This window comes from Cryptomeria japonica, chromosome 1 (genome assembly GCF_030272615.1).
Source record: "Cryptomeria japonica chromosome 1, Sugi_1.0, whole genome shotgun sequence".
Classification (NCBI taxonomy): domain Eukaryota; kingdom Viridiplantae; phylum Streptophyta; class Pinopsida; order Cupressales; family Cupressaceae; genus Cryptomeria; species Cryptomeria japonica.
Genome location: NC_081405.1, coordinates 599234566 through 599254725, shown reverse-complemented (window position 1 = coordinate 599254725; position 20160 = coordinate 599234566).

Below are 20160 nucleotides of genomic sequence, written 5' to 3'. Positions count from 1 at the left end.
CTTGAAGGAGTGAGATCTATTATCACTCATATAAAAATGATAATCCTTGATTATCTTCCTTTCCTCTTATGTACTATCAAGGGCATTTCTTTATGTTACGTAGAGAAAAATAATAATATGAATGGAATTGTAATACTAAGCTTGTACCTCATTTTGTGGTTGCAATGTGTAGTATTCTACAAAACTAGCCACTGATATAATAGTGCCAATTGGGAAAGATTTCTTACACATCCTGAATTATTGATCCAACCAATGAGACCTATGGGTATAACTTTAATACTTTCAAAAATTATTTTTCCTTAATATCTAAAATCAAATCAGCAAGATTGACTTCTTTGGAGACCAACTAGCATCTAGAACCTTCACCTCCACTCTTCAAAGTATATTTGATTGTCTCATATCTATTTTTCTCAATAATATTCTTTTTGAATTCGTGTTCACTACCCTCATGAAAACACAAAATAAAATTTGACAAGCCACCACATTGTTAGCACTTCTCATTTAAATAATCATTTCTATAAAAAAATAAGACATCATCTCTAGGACATAAGAATATTTCTAGAAAGTCTTGATGATCTCGAAAGTTGCATTGCATCACACTCCTGCAACATTCCATTAGTAGTAAAGTTGAGTGAATAGAGCATAATAGTTCATGTTACATTTAAAACTACACACGGTATTTGCAACAAGAAGTTTTATGAATCTTAAGAGGTGCACAATTGGATGTGTTTCACAAAATTCTTTTGTACAACATTGTTTGGCTTCATTCCAATAAATGTTTAGGATGTGGTATGTGGTCTCAATTCTAGATTCTTAACTTTAAAATATACTTTACATTTGGTGATACTCTAGAGTTAGAGTGCCAAAATTATTGAATTTCCTCCTTTATATTATTGGTCAACTTTTTATCAACATGTGGAAGCTGCCCACTAAAAGCCCATGCATCATTTTGAATAGGATCATCAAGTCTTTCTCTTCTTTCAAATGATCTAACCAAAACTTTATGATTTATGTGGAAATCAACACAAGTTTCTCTCATAAAGTGAGCCTTTCTGAAATGGTGGCTTACTAAGGAGGTTGTAATCACTCTCCTAACAACTCCCTTATCTTTTTTCTTGCTATTCTTTCCAATAGAATTTAGAGAATTAAAATTATTTTTGACAATAATATAATTTTTCTCCATCTTCATGTTAACACAAATCTTCAATTTGGCTAGAAAATCTCTCATCTTTTGTATATTTAGCAATTTTACAAAAATGTGGCATTGCTCATTCAATGTTTTATTCCTAAAATATTGGTTGAAAGTTGCGTAGCCCAGAATCGAATGGTTCGTGTTCACCTCGTTAATTCAAGGTTTCTTATAATATTCTTGAATCAATTTCAAGTATCCATTTAGGGGTTCTTTAAGGTCTTGAATTTGCAATTTGTCTTTCTTTCATGGGAGGGTATTCATTTCTCATGTAATTTGGTGATACATAAATTTCACTTGGTTCAATATTTTCACCTTCAATGTCAATTCCAAAATTTTCACTTTCAATGTCAAGTTCAAGATTTTCACCTTCAATGTCACTTCTAAAATTTTCACTTTCATTTCCCATATTTTCATTTCTAAATTGAATATCATGTCAAGAATATTTTAAATATCAATTTCAGCATTTTTATTCCCAATTTGAATATCATGTTGAACATTTCCAATATCAATGTCTACATTTTCATTTTCATTTTCATTTTCAATACACACTCAACATTTGCATATTCAATTTCCTTTTCACTTGAAATAACATTTTTAGAGGCTTCACCAATATTTGACATACCTTGTCATCTCTTCCTATGACTTTCTCTATCTCTTTGTCTGCATGCTTCAATTTTCTCTTTTGAAAGTTTTCTTTTAACGTCTATTGATCCCCGTTATATCTCCACAAAGATGCTTAAAAATGATTGCTAATGAAAAATTTGTATAAAATATTTTCAAAAAAGTAGAACTTTTTCTCCATTTGTTTGAAAACCCATGTTTGTTACTTGAAAAATGAATTTAGGGACCGTTGGAATGCTCAAAATGGCTCACTATCCTCTTTTGTGTGCCCCAAGTATTGAATATTAGATAATATCCAATATTTGATCATATTAGATATCAAATATTATTTGATATCTGATATCTTTTCATATGGGTGCCAACAATTCAATTGGCACACTTTCTTATATGTAGCAAATATTTGATTATATCGGATATCTTTACATAAGGGCACCAATAATTTCATTGGCGGCATTTCTCATAGGTGTTAGATATCTAATTATATCCGGTGTTTGATACCTTGTTTAGGAGAGAGAGAGAGAGAGAGAGAGAGAGAGAGAGAGAGAGAGAGAGAGAGAGAGAGAGAGAGAGAGAGAGAGAGTAATTATATTGAGGGGGAGAGGGAAGAGATGGAAGTATCAACAAAGGGAGAGGGAGAGAAGGTAAAAGGGAGAGGGTGTGGGAAAGGGAGAGGGGGGATAGAGGGAGAGAAGCATAAAGGGAGAGGGGTGAGAGAACAAGAGAAGTGGATAGATAGATAGGGTGGGTAAAGGATAGGGGACCTTTCCCATTCTTGAAACTTCTCTCTCCCTTCCTTGCCTGAACCTTCTCCTTCTCCCCCCCTCTCTCTCTCTCTCTCTCTCTCTCTCTCTCTCTCTCTCTCTCTCTCTCTCTCTCTCTCTCTCTCTCTCTCTCTCTCTCTCTCTCTCTCTCTCTTCCCCTCCCTTTCTTCTTGTCCCTCTATTTAGTTCACTTTCCCCTTATCCCTTGCTAACCCCCTCTCTCTCTCTCTCTCTTCCCTTCTCACTCCCTCTCCATCTTTGTCTCCCATTCTCTCTCTCTAACTCTCCCTATCCTAAAAAGGTATTTGATATCAAATATTATTTAGTATCCAATACTTTTTTATGTTTTCATCTTATTATATGTTAATAATATATAATAACATATCTATTCATATATTAAAACATAAACTATTGGAAATATCTTGGATTTGGTTAAGTGTTGTCATTGATGTCAACACTATATCGTAGTTGGAGACTATCTTGGTTAGTCTTGGCGATCATTTTGGTTTTAGCTATGATTCTGATACGATATGAGAAGACCTCTAGAATCAGTTTTGGATGCTTAATCTGATGGTTATATGCTTACTATTTTCTTGTGGCATCATTGTTTGGTTATTGCTTTTGGTATTTCTAGTTACCAGGTTGTTCTCAAAATTTACTAGCTTCTGGCGTTCCCAGTTAGCTTTACTGGTATGCTTTTTTGGTGACTTAGTTAGTGGATTTTGGGTCTAGCTTATGGAATTGGTTTCTCTCATGCTATTGGTGCTTCTTCATCATATCTCAACTATTTGGTAACTTTTCTTTAGATGGTGTGCTATTATGGTGGTCCTATCTGGATCCGGTTAAACTTTCACTGAGGGTTTCTACCGACATGTGAAGCATGCTAGATTTTGGTCTTAGTGGAATCCCCAACATATATAATTATTTGGTTACTTGATTTAGGTCCATGATATGTAATCTAAATCATAATATTGGTCCATTGGTATCATATGATGTAATTCTTGTAATTATGGGTTTAGGGTTTAGGGTTTACTCGACCTTGTCAATAAGGTTGATGATCTGTATTTATAGGTGACTTGCTCATGTAATTTGTATATCGATGGTAGGTTAAGTCTGCATTATCAGAGAAGGATTTAGTGTGAATAAAGTCATATCATTCAAGTGAAGGTTGGAAAGGTTTTGTGTTGCAGAGAAGACATTAGTGCTTAACCAGAATTGTACCAGACATAAGTAGATGCTACTTTTATAGTCCATTATTTTCTGGATTGTAGTTTGAAGATTTTTTAAGTCAGTGAGACTTCCCTTTGTGATGAGAAGTGCACTCTATGTTGTTGACCTTTATGCATGTGTAGACCTCATTCTAATTATTCATAATAATATTGTAGAGTATTCATCTAATTGAGGGTAGGGTTTCCCACCGTTGTTTTTCCCTTTTTGGGTTTTCCACCTGAAATATTGGTGTTATGTGTGTTGTGATTTCATATTATATTCTTTATTGGGCTGTGCTTTGGTTTAAGATTTATAATATAATTAATTATTGTTATTGTTAGTAAACTGATTCACCCCCCCTCTTAGTTTACAATCAGTATCAATGCATTCCAATAATTGGTATCGGAGTGAGGTCCTCTCTGTAGAAGCTTAATTGCTTGAGGAGATCTGATGGAAACTGCATCTAGTTCTACATTCAATCCTTACCGGAAGGAGAGTCCCAGATTTGATGGTACAAATTACAAGATATGGAAGGAGTGAGTGAAGATTCATCTCATATGTCTTGGAGCTGAAGTTTGGGAGATAGTGGATAAAGGGTATTACCTCATGATCCTAATTCTGGAACACCAGCACCTACTAATGAACAAAAGAGAGCTGAAAATGATGTAAGAGATAAAGAAGCATTGTTAAGTTCCTTCTCTCATGAAAATCTATTGAATGTCATAGAGTTGGAGAATGCTAAGCTGATTTGGACAAAGCTTGAAACTCTTTATGAAGGTGACTAGATTATGAAGATTGGAAAACTTGAAGGTTTCTAGGTAAGATATGAAACTTTGAAGATGGAAGAAGATGACAAGATAAGTTCTTTCATGGATAGAGTCAATGAGATTTTCATGGGCATCAAATATTGTGATGGTTTTTTTAGTGAGGATGAGATAGTGTCAAAACTTCTAAGAGTTCTACCTCTGACTTACAAGATGAAGGCTACTGCTATCAATGAACTCCAGACAATGTCAAGTACCCATGTGACTAGAGATACACTACTTGGGAAATTGGCTACTTTTGAACTTGAAGAATTTGGAGATCAAAGTGCTGCTAAAATTGAGACTGCATTTAGAGGATCTATATCTAGTAAATAGAAGATAGATTGGAAAGAGATTTATGCTAAGGATATGGAGAAAATTCAAAAAGAATAAAGAGAGCTTCAAGAGATGGAAGCCCTGATTACTAGAACAATTCCTAAAGGACCAGTTGGAAGTTAGTATGAAGGAAAAGTCCCTTTTAAATATTTTTAGTTCAATAAGATTGGTCATTTTGCATCTAGATGTCTTGAGAGAGATGCTAGGAATCATGAAAGATTAATGAGAAATTATAAGCCTAATCCTGAATATCAGAGCAAGCCTAGATTCAGAAGAAATAAAGATAAATTGTGTTATTATGCTGGTGATGATGATGGTATTTCTGATGATGATGATGATGAACCTATGAGTGGATCCAGTAATGGTGCTTCATCCAGCAAAGATTGGGTCTCCGTTGCTATCAAGGATGATTCTTCAGAATCTATCATTGAAACATCATATACTGAGGAAAAGCCCTTGGCTGCTAAAATTGAAGAAAAGGATGAATGGGTTATAGATATTGGATGCTCACATCACATGACATGTGACAAAAGAAATTTCTTATCACTGCAAGAATTTGATGGTGGATTGGTCAGATTTGGAGACAAAAAGGCATGTAGGATCTAAGGAAAAGGAACAATATCATTGGATGGTAAGACTAATATTGATAATGTTCATTATGTTGAAAACTTAAAGAATATTCTTTTAAGTGTAGGTCAGATGGTGGATAGAGGATTTCATTTGCAATTCAAGGATGGCAAATGCAAGATCATTAATAAATATGGATTGGAGATTGCTTCCGGAACTCAGACTAATGGTAAGATCTTTCATTTGAATTCTTGTGAGAAGGCTTGCTTGATTGCTCAGATTTATGAAAGTTGGTTATGGCATAAGAGGATGTGTCATGTTAATTTTGATTGTATAGTAAAGATCAGTTCAATACCCACTGTCAGATATTTGCCCAAGATTGTTAAACCTCATAATCCGATATGTAGAGACTGTCAAATCGGCAGGAAAGTTAGAACTTATTTTAGAAGTGTACATGATAAATCTAATAAAATTCTTGATCTTATTCATACTGATTTGTGTGGAATGGAAAGGACTAAAAGTTTTCAAGGTGATAGATATTTTATATTACTTATTGATGAATATTGTAGAATGAAGTGGGTAGCATTTTTGAAAGAGAAATCTAAAGATTTTGAGAAATTCAAAATCTTTAAGGCTATGGTTGAGACTGAGACAGGGTTGAAGATAAAGTGCTTTAGATCATATCATGGCAGTGAGTTTACATCCGGTGATTTCAACAACTTTTGTTAAAGGAATGGTATTAGGAGGCATCTTTGCACACCTAGAACCCCACAACATAATAGATTACTGGAAAGAAAGAACATAACAAGTTTGGATGCTTCAAGGACTATGATGACTGAAGCTAAATCACTTGATATCTATTGGAGAGGTCGTCAATACCACCATATACACTTTCAATAGAGTATACATCAAATGTGATACTAGTAATACTCCTTATGAACTATGGTTTGGTCATACTCCTATTGTCAGATATTTTAGAATTTTAAGAAGAAAATGTTACATTATAAGAGATGATGCATTAGGAAAGTTTGATCCTAGAAGTGATGAAGGAATATTTTTGTGTTATTCTACTAAGAGAAAAGCATATAGATATTATAACAAAAGTTTGAATAGGATATTGGAAAGCATAAATGTCAAGGTGGATGAGCATGACAATAATCAGATTAGAGCATATGATTATGGACCAAAAGATGAATTTATTAGACTAGAACAGATAATGCAAGAATCAGTTCACAACAGTGAACCTATGACACTAGTAGCATAAAAAATTCAACAATGATAGAAGAACAACATAATGAGTCAACAAATCAAGAAAATTCAAAGACTCCCAGGTATGTAAATTTAAATCCTTCTGAAGATCATATTATTCGAGATAAAAGGAAATGTGTGATGAATAGGAGAAGGTTAGTTGCTGAAGAGGTATGTTTAATTTCTCAAATTGAACCAGAATATTTCATTGAGGAGAGTAAGCATGAAAATTGGATAAAACCAATGGATTAGATCTTTAGGGTGTGCATCCTTGGATTCCTTGTGTTATGCACCACAGTGCTTGGATTTATGGTGTGGTATGCATTCTTTCTTGGGAAGAAGTTGGTTTCGTGGCTTAGTAAGAAACAATCATGCACTTCATTATCTAAAGATGTAGCACAATATGTTGCAACTACTACCAATAGTACTCATATTTTATGGATGAAACAAATGTTAAACCTTATCCTTGGGGGAAAGTATAGTGTTGTATGGCATTTTAAGTTAAGTGCGAGGAAAAACAAAATCCTACTCGACCGAGTAGGACTCAGCCGATTAGGACTCGACCAAGTCTACATGGTGCCACATAGTGCCTACGTGGAGGATAGGTAGTAGGGTATACTCAACCAAGTAGGACTTGGTCAAGTCCTACATATACCTGCCAACTACGCTTAGCCCCCCATAGTGTTGTAGCACATTAATATATGAGGGAAAAGGTGGGGAAGTGATTGGTCGCTTACCCATGTGATCGCTCATGGAGTGTCCCGTCGCTTGGGGTTCTTGGTCGAGCCCTACTCGACCAAGGCTTCCTATGTGGCATCTCACATGGTAGCCTACTCAACAAAACCCCCCCAATTTGTAGAAATTTCAAGTTCTACTAAGAATTAGACCATCAATTTTTATTTTTATTTTAAACTAAAAATACACTTTTCAAGAGCTTGGAGTGAGGAACGTTGACATATAAAATTTTATATAATTTCAAATAGAATTTGTATATTAAAATTACAAAATACTAGAGGTAGGTATATTAAAATTCGAGAAGACTCTGATTCAGAAAAATAAAAAAATAGTAAATCATATAAGAAAAATTTAAAAATTATATATAACGCTATAGGAGAGATTCCTCTTCAAGAATATATAATTTTTTGGGGGATTTCTATAGCTTTGATAAGGGAAATTTTGTGGGAGATGAAAACTATCGATTTCAGGAAACTTCAACTCTGAATTGTTATAATGGTGAAAATATACATGAAAATCAGATTTATTTTTTTGTTGCACTGGCTATGCATGTCATCTAAAACATATTTCAAAATTAAAGGAAAGCAAGATTATTTACATATAGTTTTGTGGTGGGAGGTGAAACCCCTAATTTGTAGTATTTTTAAATAATTAAAAATTTGAGTTTAATAATTAAAAAAACATATCAAATCTTGTTCCAATTTTTTTTTTTAAATAATAGGCATAAACGTCATCTAGTTTTACACATTTCATCAGTTTACATCATCTTCAAATGCCAAATAGAAATATCACTTTTGTGCCAATGAAGTTGATCTGTTTTGCTATTGTAAGCCTTTTCCTTTATAAAAGTGAGACACAAGTTTGTACTTTTACCTTTCAACAAATATTTTATCTCTTCCGGTTGTTCCTCCTCATGCTCTGAATTCTCAATCTTCTTAGGAATTAAGGAAAAACATACATTCTCATGTCTCTATCCATCCAGGAATTTATTTCCATCTACCAAACATATTCTAGCATTTGTACAAACTTCATTCTTCAAAGGTTCCTCCAAGGGCAAAAAGGTTTGCTTCATCCCATTGGCCACAATAGTGTATGTATTCTTCCTCCCATCATGTACTGTTTATCTATCAAACTACGAAGGTCTACCTAACAAAAGCTGACAAATATCCATAGGCATAACAACACACAAGACTTCAACATGATAATTCTAATTTTTTTATTTCACCAAACATTGCTCACTTACTACCACTATAAATAACAACTTTACAACACTTATCAGATACCTTACATATGGTCTTGAACAAATTCTTCCTTTGCAAGGGCTCTTCATCTCTCCTAGTATGACACAAAGCTCTCCTTATCATCAACAATTCTCCATCTTCTGGTTTATTATCTAGTCCAGTGGAGTTTTCTTCCACCACTACTTCTCTTCTAGTATTCTTTGTCTTCTTACACTCAAAAGAACAATTTCCTTCTCCTCCACACTTATAGAAAGTTCCCCTAAATGTTCTCTTGTCTTGTCTTCCAAAATTCTTATTCCAGTAGCCATCCGATTCTCTCCTCTGGTAGAAATTTCTATCATCTTTCTGGTATGAATTAACTTCTATGTTCACTTCCTTGTCCTTGTTCTGATATGTACAGGTTCCTCTACCTCTAGTATATCCTCTTCCTTCTTGAAATATTCCTCCTGTAAACCTTCTAACTCTTCCTCTATACTTCTTCTCATGTCTTTTGTTTAGCTTCTCTTCTTCCTTTAGGGCATACTGGTAAGCCTCTTCAACACTTTATAATTTGGTTAAACTAAGTTCACCTTGTATAGACACCCATAATCCATTCAAATATCTTGCAACTTGTTCAACTTCATCATCAACATGTATGTATCTGATATTCAACTTGTAAAACACTTCGGTGTATTCCTTCACACTACATCCTTCTATCTCAAATTCTCCAACTTTCGGAATAGATTCACTTGATAATCAGCTGTCATAAATTTTGATTTGAACTTAGCAATCATCTCATCCCATGTCTTGATCTTCTCTTTACCTCTTCTCTATCTATCAACTTGCAAATGTTTCCACCAAAGAGATCCATGACCTTTCAACTAGGTACAAGAATATTTCACATTCCTTTCTTCCACAATGTTTTCAAAATCAAAAAATATTTATCCATCTTCGAGATCCAATCCATCAATTCATCTAAATCCAATTTTCCATCATATTTCGGTGGGGTAAAATGAGGTTTAGTATTCACCCTACTCAAAACCCTCAAAAAACTTTCCTCATCTAGATCTACTGCCATTGGGTTTACTTGTTCTGTTGGGGCTTCTTCTCCTTCATCTTCACTTACATCTTTGACATGTCAGCCTCTCCTCTGGGCTATCTCCGTGACTTCCAACCAAGCTTCTATCCCTCACAATATTTCCATCACAGTAGGGTCTACATTCCCACACACTCCACAATTCATAGTTCCTCTTTGCACCATCATTTACACTAGTCCTTTGTAGCTGCAGGTTAGATCTATAGTTTGCCAGCCTACAATAAAAAATTCTTAGGACAACACAATCTCTAGATAGAAAACTCACTCTGATACCACTTGAAGCAGTCATCGGTTAGGAGGAACCTCAAAGAGATCAATCCGGAATGGTTAGCAAGAGTAAACACAACAGAAATACAAAGATATGATGGAGGCCTTGTAGCACATATTGTTTTATTTCATGAAAACTGATTACAACTAACCGGTAATAACCGAGTTACATAAACCAGCTAATAGGCCTGCTAAAACATGCTCAAAGTATAAAATAGGTCACAACTGGGACCTTCAATCTTAATATCTATCTTCTACGCTCAGTATAACTACTTGTTCATTACATTATAATGGTCAATTACAATGATTTATACAATCCAAGAGGATTTGGTCAGCCCCAAAAGGGATCAAAATCCGAAGAACAAGACCTAACATGTGTAACCAACAAGGTCGGCCTCCGCCAAGAGATTCATCCGAAAAATTCAAAGGATGAAGTGTAGATCATGGGAAAAGGTCGGTCACATGCCAAGGAACATCAAAATCAACACTCAAGGCTCCACAAACTTCAGAAGGGGTCTAGTAGATCACCAATATAAATAGGTCCAGGCAACTGGTAACAAGAAACTGTCATGGAAACCGATAGCAATAACTTGTTGAAAAATGATCCAAATTCTTTGTGGTTTGGGAATAAGGAAGATGATGAAGTCTCCAAGTATAATCCAACTCCACAAGATCCGATGAGCCAAATCCAAGACACACAAAAAGAAATGCTGAAACTGCAAACAAAAATCAAAATAGAAAGGAAAGTATTTTTGGTTGATGCAAGATTTCTATGAACCAGGGATGCTCCTGCATCAAACTTTCACTAAGGATTTCTACCAGCAAGTGAAGCGTGTTGGATTTTGGTCTTAGCAGAATCCTTGATAGATATAATTATTTGGTTACTTGATTTAGGTCTATGCTATGTAATGTAAATCATAATATTGGTCTGGTGGTATCATATGATGTAATTCTTGTAATTATGGGTTTACGACTTAGGGTTTAGTCGACCTTGTTAATAAGGTTGATGATCTTAATTTATTGGCAACTTTCTCATGTAATTTGTATATCGATTGTTGGTTAAGTCTTCATTATCAGAGAAGTATTTAGTGTGAATAAAGTCATATCATTTAGGTGAAGGTTGGAAAGGTTTTGTGTTGTAGAGTAGACATTAGTGCTTAACCAAAACTATATCAAGCATTAGTAGATACTTCTTTCACAATTCATTGTTTTTCGAATTGTAGCTTGATGATTTTGTAAGTCAATGAGACTTGCCTTTGTGATGAGTAGTGCGCTCTAGGCTATTGGCCGTTCTACATGTGCAAACCCCATTATAATTATGCATAATACTATTGCAAAGTATTCATCTGATTGTGGGTAGGGTTTTCCACCTTCATTTTTCCCTTTTCGGGTTTTACATGTCAAATATTGGTGTTATGTGTGTTGTGCTTTCATGTTAGATTTTTCATTGGGTTGTGCTCTGATTTAAAGTTTATAATTGAATTAATTGTTGTTATTGTTAGTAAAATATTTCACCCTCCCCTCTCAGTTTACTGTCGGTATCAGTGCATTCCAACATAAACATGTACAAGCAAGGAGCGCAGATGGGTGAGATCAGGAGAGGAAGTGGCACTAGGGTTTCTATAAACCATGGCGAGGTAGGGGAGGTTGCAGTGGAAATGGCGAAGGTGAGGATGAAGAAGATGGTGTCTAGAAGCAATAGATGGAGAGTGGCATTTGGGGTCTGCTAGAGATGCCCTACTCTGAGTAGTCCTCCTTTCCCCCCAATGTCTTAGATTCCTGCAAGGATATCAAGTTTTCCATCTAACACTTTTAGAGATTGGCATTTGCGGTGCAGATCGAACTGGGGTTGATGTGGGTGTTAGTGTTGTACATAGTGGTTCTTACATGTTCCTTCTCATTGTGGGTGCTATGGAAGGCCCGACTTTGCCCTGTGGTGATACTCAGTCTATAGGGTCAATAGTTTGGGCTGCTTGGACCTCCTTTTCAAGATCAGTCAGTGTGTGGATGGGGGCTGTGAATTTTTTCACTGGTGTACCATCCTCTTTTTTAGGAGTTAGTGGTGTAGTTCTTTGCTTAGGTTTTGAAGGGGTCATGCTTTGCCCCTATGATGGAAGGATTGTGGTTTTTCTTTTGTCCTAGTTTGGAAGGGTCGTTTGGGACTGAGGTGGTTCTTTTATTTTTTGGTTTTGTGATTGACTAGTTGGCATCATGGTCATTGGACGGGTTTAGATGCTATAGGGGACCTCTATTTGGGAGGCTTGGCTGTCTTTATTTTGTCCCCTTTTTGGCTAATTTTTTTGGGATGGATCCTATTTGGGGTTTTGGATGCCCTTCTTTTTGAGGCTGGTGGTGTTTATGTTTCTCTTTACTTATGTGTTGGGTTTCTTCCCCCTTTCTCCTATAGAGGTGGAGAATTTGGAGGAGCTTGTCTACTAGGAATCTGTTTGGATCAGGCCTCTTCTTAAGTGGAAGGTTTTGGGAGCCTTTTCAAAACCCAATTATCCAATAAAGCTTTATGGTTCCATCTTTTGGCTGTTGGACCTTGGTTCATGGTTAGAAGCTATGCTCTCTCTGCCAATGGTTTCCTTCTTTTCAACCCTTATTGAGGTGGGTCCCTATCCTATTGAGGTGGACAGGTGCTTTGTTGTTGGAGGTGTGACTACCAGATGCTTTGAGCTTGTTGGCTTCTTCCAAGTGGTTTTGGGAGCCATTATAAATGCCAAATCAAAGGTTAGGGGAGCCTTTGAAAAACCCCTTGCTTATGTTCATTTTTTAATGTATATCTTATGGTTTATTGTCTGGCTAGATGCTGATAGTTTCCAAGGGCCCGATATAGACTTTGGTTGTTTTTGGTTAATGTCTAGGCTAGCTTTTAGCTACCTAGAGTTTTTGTCTCAGGTTAAGGGAGCCCAAAAATTCATCTAACCCTAATGGTCTGCAGCATCGCTCGTGTGCTTCTGTGTAGGGAGTCCAGCCTGTCATTTGCCAATCATCTGCTGAGCATTTTACCTTGGTGTCAACACCCTTCAAAATCATGGTAAGTGTGCCAACTTTGCAACAACCTGGACAGTGGGTCAAACCTTCAACCTCCCCATTCTGAGGCTCGTGACATTACCATCATGCTGCGGGGTGAAACCCCAAGAAAAAACATATATTAATATATTATAATTTTAATATTTAATATATATTATTATATATTATATAATAATATTGTGATATATTATATATTAATAAATATTGAAGAGATATGCCAGATCATTTGCAGATGACTTGTTTACAACCAAACATAATTACCTTAAAAGTAAACCTTAATTGACAGGAGTTAAGTTTCAAATCCATTTATTATTGCAAGTGATGAGAAACATATTGAATAATATTAATTTGTTGACCTTGTGTGTTGATGAGATATATGACTTCATTATTATATAATTTCTTCACACAAGTGTAAGTAGATTAATGTATATTAATTAATTCACATCTACCTACCAAAAGCAAGTGCACATCAGTCATTCAGAGAGTATATTCACTAATGTGATCATTCTTTAATCCATTTCAACATTCTAAAAAACCACATATTATGATATTATATAATATATATTCTATTATACATTAATAATATATTAAATATTAAATAATAAATTTATAAAAAAATTAATAAAAATGATATATCCAAAGGTATGAGATATTTGTTACCTTATATGATATTTGTTACCTTTGAAAATAATCTACAACCTTGGCATTGCTTTGGGATTTGGCTAGGACATGCCAAAATTGGAAAGTCAACACAAAAGACATGTTGAAGAGTTTTCTTTGCTTTTTGTGATGTTATACTTGTGGTTGACAACTTTTTTTTAACCTGAAATTCATAAAACAAAAAAGGTTTTTAAAATGCCTTCAACAAATAAAATCTATTTTTTTTCAAATTAAAAAAATCCATTCATACCGTGATTAACATGAATTTTTTAATTTTAAATTTCATAATATTAACTTTAAGCCTATTCATAACCTTGTTCTTATATTAATTTATTAATACATAGTTTAACATTTCATTAATATTCTTAATAAATTTGTTTTGTATTAAATATTTAAAATATTTTTCTTTTAGTAGGTTTGTTTTTTATTTTTTATTATTGAAATCATAATTATAATTCGTTAGAAATAAATAGTATGAAAAATTATTAAGACAAATTGGTCAAAAAATCTTCTTCATTTTATTAGACAATTCATATTAATTTTAGCAACAATCACCACGAAAATTATATTCTACATATTGTAAAAAACTAATTTTATAAATTTTCTAATCATTTTTTACTATTAAATAATATCATTTAAAAATTTAATATTTAATTCAGTTATTTTAAATATTCACCTCGTATTTATATTTCTATTATAATCAATTCCAAAAATTTGATTTAAGTATTAAAACTCCAAAAAAATCTTTACATCCATGTTAACCTAGTAGCACTACAAAGAATAAACTACGAATTCCTGAAGCTTTTCTATACAATTTGCCAAATTTTTCTAGAGTTTTCGATGACAAATAACACATAATTATTGCAAAATTCAAATTTCCCCAAAACAAAAATTCTGGTGAGAATATTTTTTAAACGATGCTTAAAATGCAAAAAATACTTTAAATATTGCTCAAAGAGAACAACAAATTTCTGCGACGAACTAGTGGACGTGGCTGCAAGATGACCTAGTGCAGCATGATGGATGGCAATGAGAGTAGTAAATATATGGACACCAATACTAAATTAGCCGAAGGGATATAAGTTTACCATGAATTCTCAAAGACATTTTTATATGTAACTCACTAAACATTATATGATAATTAAATTAAATAATCATACAAAAATAATATTAAATTTTTTATTATCATAATTTAAATATATTATTATTATTCTTATAGTAGTATTATATTATAATTATATTGTTATATTTTTTAATTCTATTACCACATTTATATTATAATTTTAAAATATATTAATATAATTATAATATAAAACTATTATAAGAGTAAAAATATATTTAAATTATGTTAAAAACAGTGTTTTAATATTTACATCAACAATAAATTAAATTGAACCTAGCTTTAATATTAAACTAAAACAAACTGTACTTTGCTTAAATCATATTGAGCCCTAACACAAATTTAATGGTAACTTTAAACCAAATTTAATTGTAATTAGAATTGAACTCTAATCATATAGCAAATTAAACTGAAACTCTATACCAAATTAAACCCAAACCCTTAGCAAAATTGAACCCTAACCCTAACATTTATCTCTTTATCTCTTACCCTATCCTCTCTCTTTCTCATTTGCTCCATCTCTTCTACTTTTTCTTTCATAGACTCCTCTCCTATTCAATCTCTCTCTCTCTCTCTCTCTCTCTCTCTCTCTCTCTCTCTCTCTCTCTCTCTCCTCTCTCCCTCTCCTCTCCTATTCAATCTCTCTCTCTCTCTCTCTCTCTCTCTCTCTCTCTCTCTCTCTCTCTCTCTCTCACACACACACACACACACACACACACACACACACACACACACACACACACACACACACACACACACATCTCTTCATCCCTTGCTCACTCACTATCCCTCCTATCTATCTATTTATCTATCCTGCTCTCCCTTTCTCTTCTCATCTGTCTACATTTCTCTTTTTCTCTTCCTGCATCTCTCTCTCTCTCTCTCTCTCTCTCTCTCTCTCTCTCTCTCTCTCTCTCTCTCTCACTCACACACACACACACACACACACACACACACACACACACACACATCTCTTCATCCCTTGCTCACTCACTATCCCTCCTATCTATCTATTTATCTATCCCTCTCTCCCTTTCTCTTCTCATCTGTCTACATTTCTCTTTCTCTCTCTCTCTCTCTCTCTCTCTCTCTCTCTCTCTCTCTCTCTCTCTCTCTCTCTCTCTCTCTCTCTCTCTCACACACACACACACACACACACACACACACACACACACCATTGTCTCTATCTCTCTATTTATCACTAGCTCTACCTCTCTATCTCTTTATCTACTTATTTCTCTCTTCATCTTTTTCTAGATATCTTCATCTTCGCCTCTATCTTCCTCTCTCCCCCTATATCTCTATACATGTTTCCCCCCCACTCTCTCTATTCCTTCTCTCCCTACAGTAAACACAACATGAGCCTATTGATAATGAAACCTAATTAGCTTTTTGATTCATAAATTTTGTTTCAGTTGTGTTTAGATACCTTTAAGTGGATGCATAATTGATTTGAAGCAATCACTTCTTCATTGATATCCTTGTTGCACAAATAGTGCCATTTTCTAAATGACCTACTAATTGAGCTCATACACTACACAAATTTATACAAAAAAGACCATTTTTTTTTCCCTAATTGACGTTCCACCCTCTTTGGTGTACCCATTGCACACCAAGGTGCAATTGCTAGTTTTTATTCTTATTGTTGATTTATACTTCTTCACATAACATTTTATGTCTTGATCTAATGTTTAAAAATGAGTTTATATTTTCATACATTTTGAAGAAGATTTTATTTTAAAATTTCCACCTTGATTCTCAACATTTGATAGTAGAGTTAATATTTTTATATAAAGGACATACCTTTTTGTTAAAGGTTTTATTGCCATAGTGAGATTTTTTAATTTGTATTGTTTTATAAATTTATGAAGGGTTGAAAAATATGGCCTTGCCTCTCATTTTGATATCAAAAAATACATTAAACACTAAATACAAGACGTGGAACCAAAACATGGAATCTATTCTTGAACAAAGAGATTAGTGTTGTCCTATTGAAAAAGATCCAAGTCTATTTAGAATGTATAATAAAGATTAACCAAAGTTGGATAAGAAGGTACATGGAGAACCATTTTATCATGCCTTGGAGATTTCACCCTCTCGAGTTTCTTTGAGAAGATCATTGCATACTAAGAATGAAAAACAATAGTTGATAATTCATGAAATTGAAAATTTTATTATCTCAAAATATGGCTTTATGTTTTAAATGAAAGATGGTTATTTAGTTGTAGATCATTTGAATACTTTTTAATTTTATTGTTATTCATCTTCTATTTCTAAATCATAATTTGGGAGAATAAGATGAATGCATCTTATTACTTTTCTCTCTATCCTATTTTAGGAAATTTAATTATTTTCATTATTGGTAGCATTGTGGAAATCAAAATAAATAATATCATTCTCAATTTTATTATAAAGAAGATGAAAAGAAAATCCATTAAAATATCAAAAGGTTGCCACCATATTTTAAATGTCAAAGCTAAATGAGGGGCCTAAAGTATATCAAATGAAAGATAAATCCAAATTAAAAGGATTGACAAAATCCCATCGAGGAGTAGATTTAAGTGTTTAAATTATTGGAAGAGATAACATGAGAAGGAATGTAGAAAAAAAATAATCCATAGATTTATCCATACAAAAACCTTATAGTAGTGATCTATTTATTTTTGTTAACATTTTTATTTTTTTGGCAAAACACAAATGCATACTTTATATTAATAATTAGATAGAAAAGTTACATAATAGAAAATATAAGACAAAATGAGAAAAAGATTCAACAAAAAAAGACCAACCAAATACTAACTCAAAGAGCCCTGAGCACTCAATTTGAAAACCTATTTGCATCCTTCAAGACCCGAAAAAGTGACTAGCTCGGAGAGCATTCTCATTCTGATAAGCTATTCGCTAACCCAGAAAATGGAGATTAGAGACCCTAAGACTAGAGCATAACAAAACTATAGATAATTACAAAACTCACAGAGAAGCTATCGAAAAAAATGACAAAGAGCTACTCCATATGGAATTAAAGAAAAAATAGAGAGTACTAATTATCTGGAGAATTCTTTCTTGTCACCTCCTTGTTTGTTTTATCCATCTGCTGAGCAGTTTTCCCAAATTTGAAGTGTACGTAATATCCTTTTGGAACCCCTACTATCTTTTCAACTGTAGGAGCTTTTTCCACCGTCTAGAAATCTGATCGGTGGAGCACTATTCGATGCACATAATAATGCACATAATAGAAAAGGTATGAAATTTTTTTTTCCTCAGTCGAAAAACATAGCTCATTTTCAAAGACCTTGCAATTGTTAGATTCAAGAATAATTTTCATGGCATTGTAAATACTGACATAATGGAGTTTTTTCTTTAAAATAATTCTTAGGAAAATCCCACCCACCCATCCCTTGCCATTAAACAAATCATACTTCTTAATTGCCCTTTTAATATCATCCTCGGAGATAAAACTCTCTTTAATGTAGCTTGACCATAGATGTAACAAAGACCCATAATTTTGAAGCAAGTCAAAAGCATTTGATAAAGACACAGATACAACCTACGAAGGAACCTGCGAGGTACTTTTGGGCTTAGCACTTCTTCTCCAATTACGGTGATAATTGCCCACTGAATCTTCACACAATCCCACTGAAAATGTGTTTCAAGTGCTCTATTGTATAGGTCCCCGAGGTTGAGAACTGTCATCCTGTGAATGCAATTAATTTGCTTTGATTGAGTAGCTTATACTCCATCGCCATGAACATAGATGAGTGTAGAGCGCAGAGGGCAGAGAAGGTTGAGACAAAAAGAGCCTTTTCTTTCCTTAAATCCATCGTCAGGTAGGCTTCACACGATTTTTGGGACGCAATATTCTTAGAATATTAAATGCCTCACAAAAGGGAGAGATTTAACACATTTGGGAGATGCTTTCAATGTACTTTTCTGCATCCTACATATTTACTAGAGACCTTGCAAATCTACCATGCTCATTACCTTTTCCATCATGCTTAGAGGGAGTGCCACGATATCTTGATGGTTGAAAATGTGGAGGGAGATAGATTTAATTCAGCCTTAAGTGTAATTTTAGTGTTTGGAGCCAGCTCAAATTCTTGCTTTGGAATCCTTCACCATCCTGCACACGCGTATGGAACCACCACCTCAGTCAACAAGATGGCCACTTGTCCTTTTTAAATAAAATGCCTAGTAGATGAATTAAAAGTGTGCCACTAGACTTGGAGTTAGTGAAGAAATTTGTTAAAAGCAATATGTGAAAGATCCTCATCCAGGCAGATATCTTTTGAGTTGATCTTGACCTCCCTCAACTGAATTTGACATCCCTTATTGTCTAAAGAATCTGCCAAGCCATTTCTTTCTCTAAAGCAGCCAGTGAATGAGAAATTTTTGCAATTCTCCAATATCTCCCAGGCCTCCTGATGGATGTATCTCACACTCTATTTTGAAGTATCGAGTTCCTTGAGGGCTGATATTGTGTTCAGAGTCTCCCTCATTTATAATATTTTTTATGTGTAGGAAGTAAACCATTTGCAGATCATACACTAATGTTGCGGCTTTTGCAAAATTATTAGTACAATTTGGGATGCATGCCAAAAACTGCTTGAAGAATGGCATCCCTTGCCTCCTGAATGACATATCCAAGTCCTGAAATGTCAGGGTTACATTTTGCAGCTCCATCAAAGTTAACCTTCTATTGAGATTCGCTTGGAGATTCCCACTTGATTTCTTTCCTATTTCTATGAATGTTTGAATTCCTGCGAAGTCTACCTTTGAAGGGAATACTTATTCTTGGCGAATCCTTAAGAACACAATTGTCCTGGGAGGAGAAAGAGGATTCCATTCTTTTCTTCTTAATTATATATACCTTTACCACTTCTGAGATAGATTCCTCTATCTTATCAAGAGCATGCTTTAACTGGTTATTTTCCTTTCTAAAGATTCTCCTATTCCTTTCCCACCAACTGTTCCAAACTAAAATAGCTGGAGCAACTTCCCAATGACTGGAAAAATGGATTCTGTGTGCATCTTAGGCCATCCTTCCATCATCAAAGTCAATGAAGATGGAAAGGGACCATGCTAGTGTAGTTTATTACATAACCAATTCCAGCATGCATATGTAAATACATAGTTAAGGAGAAGATGGTCTGTAGTCTCAATTTCCTTTTTGCAAAGAACAAATGTGAATGGAAATGCTAACCCCATTTTGTTAAGTCTCTCACTAATGAGAATTATTCCTTTTATGGATAACCAGGCAAATGCTCTTGCCTTTTGGAGTCTCACATCTAA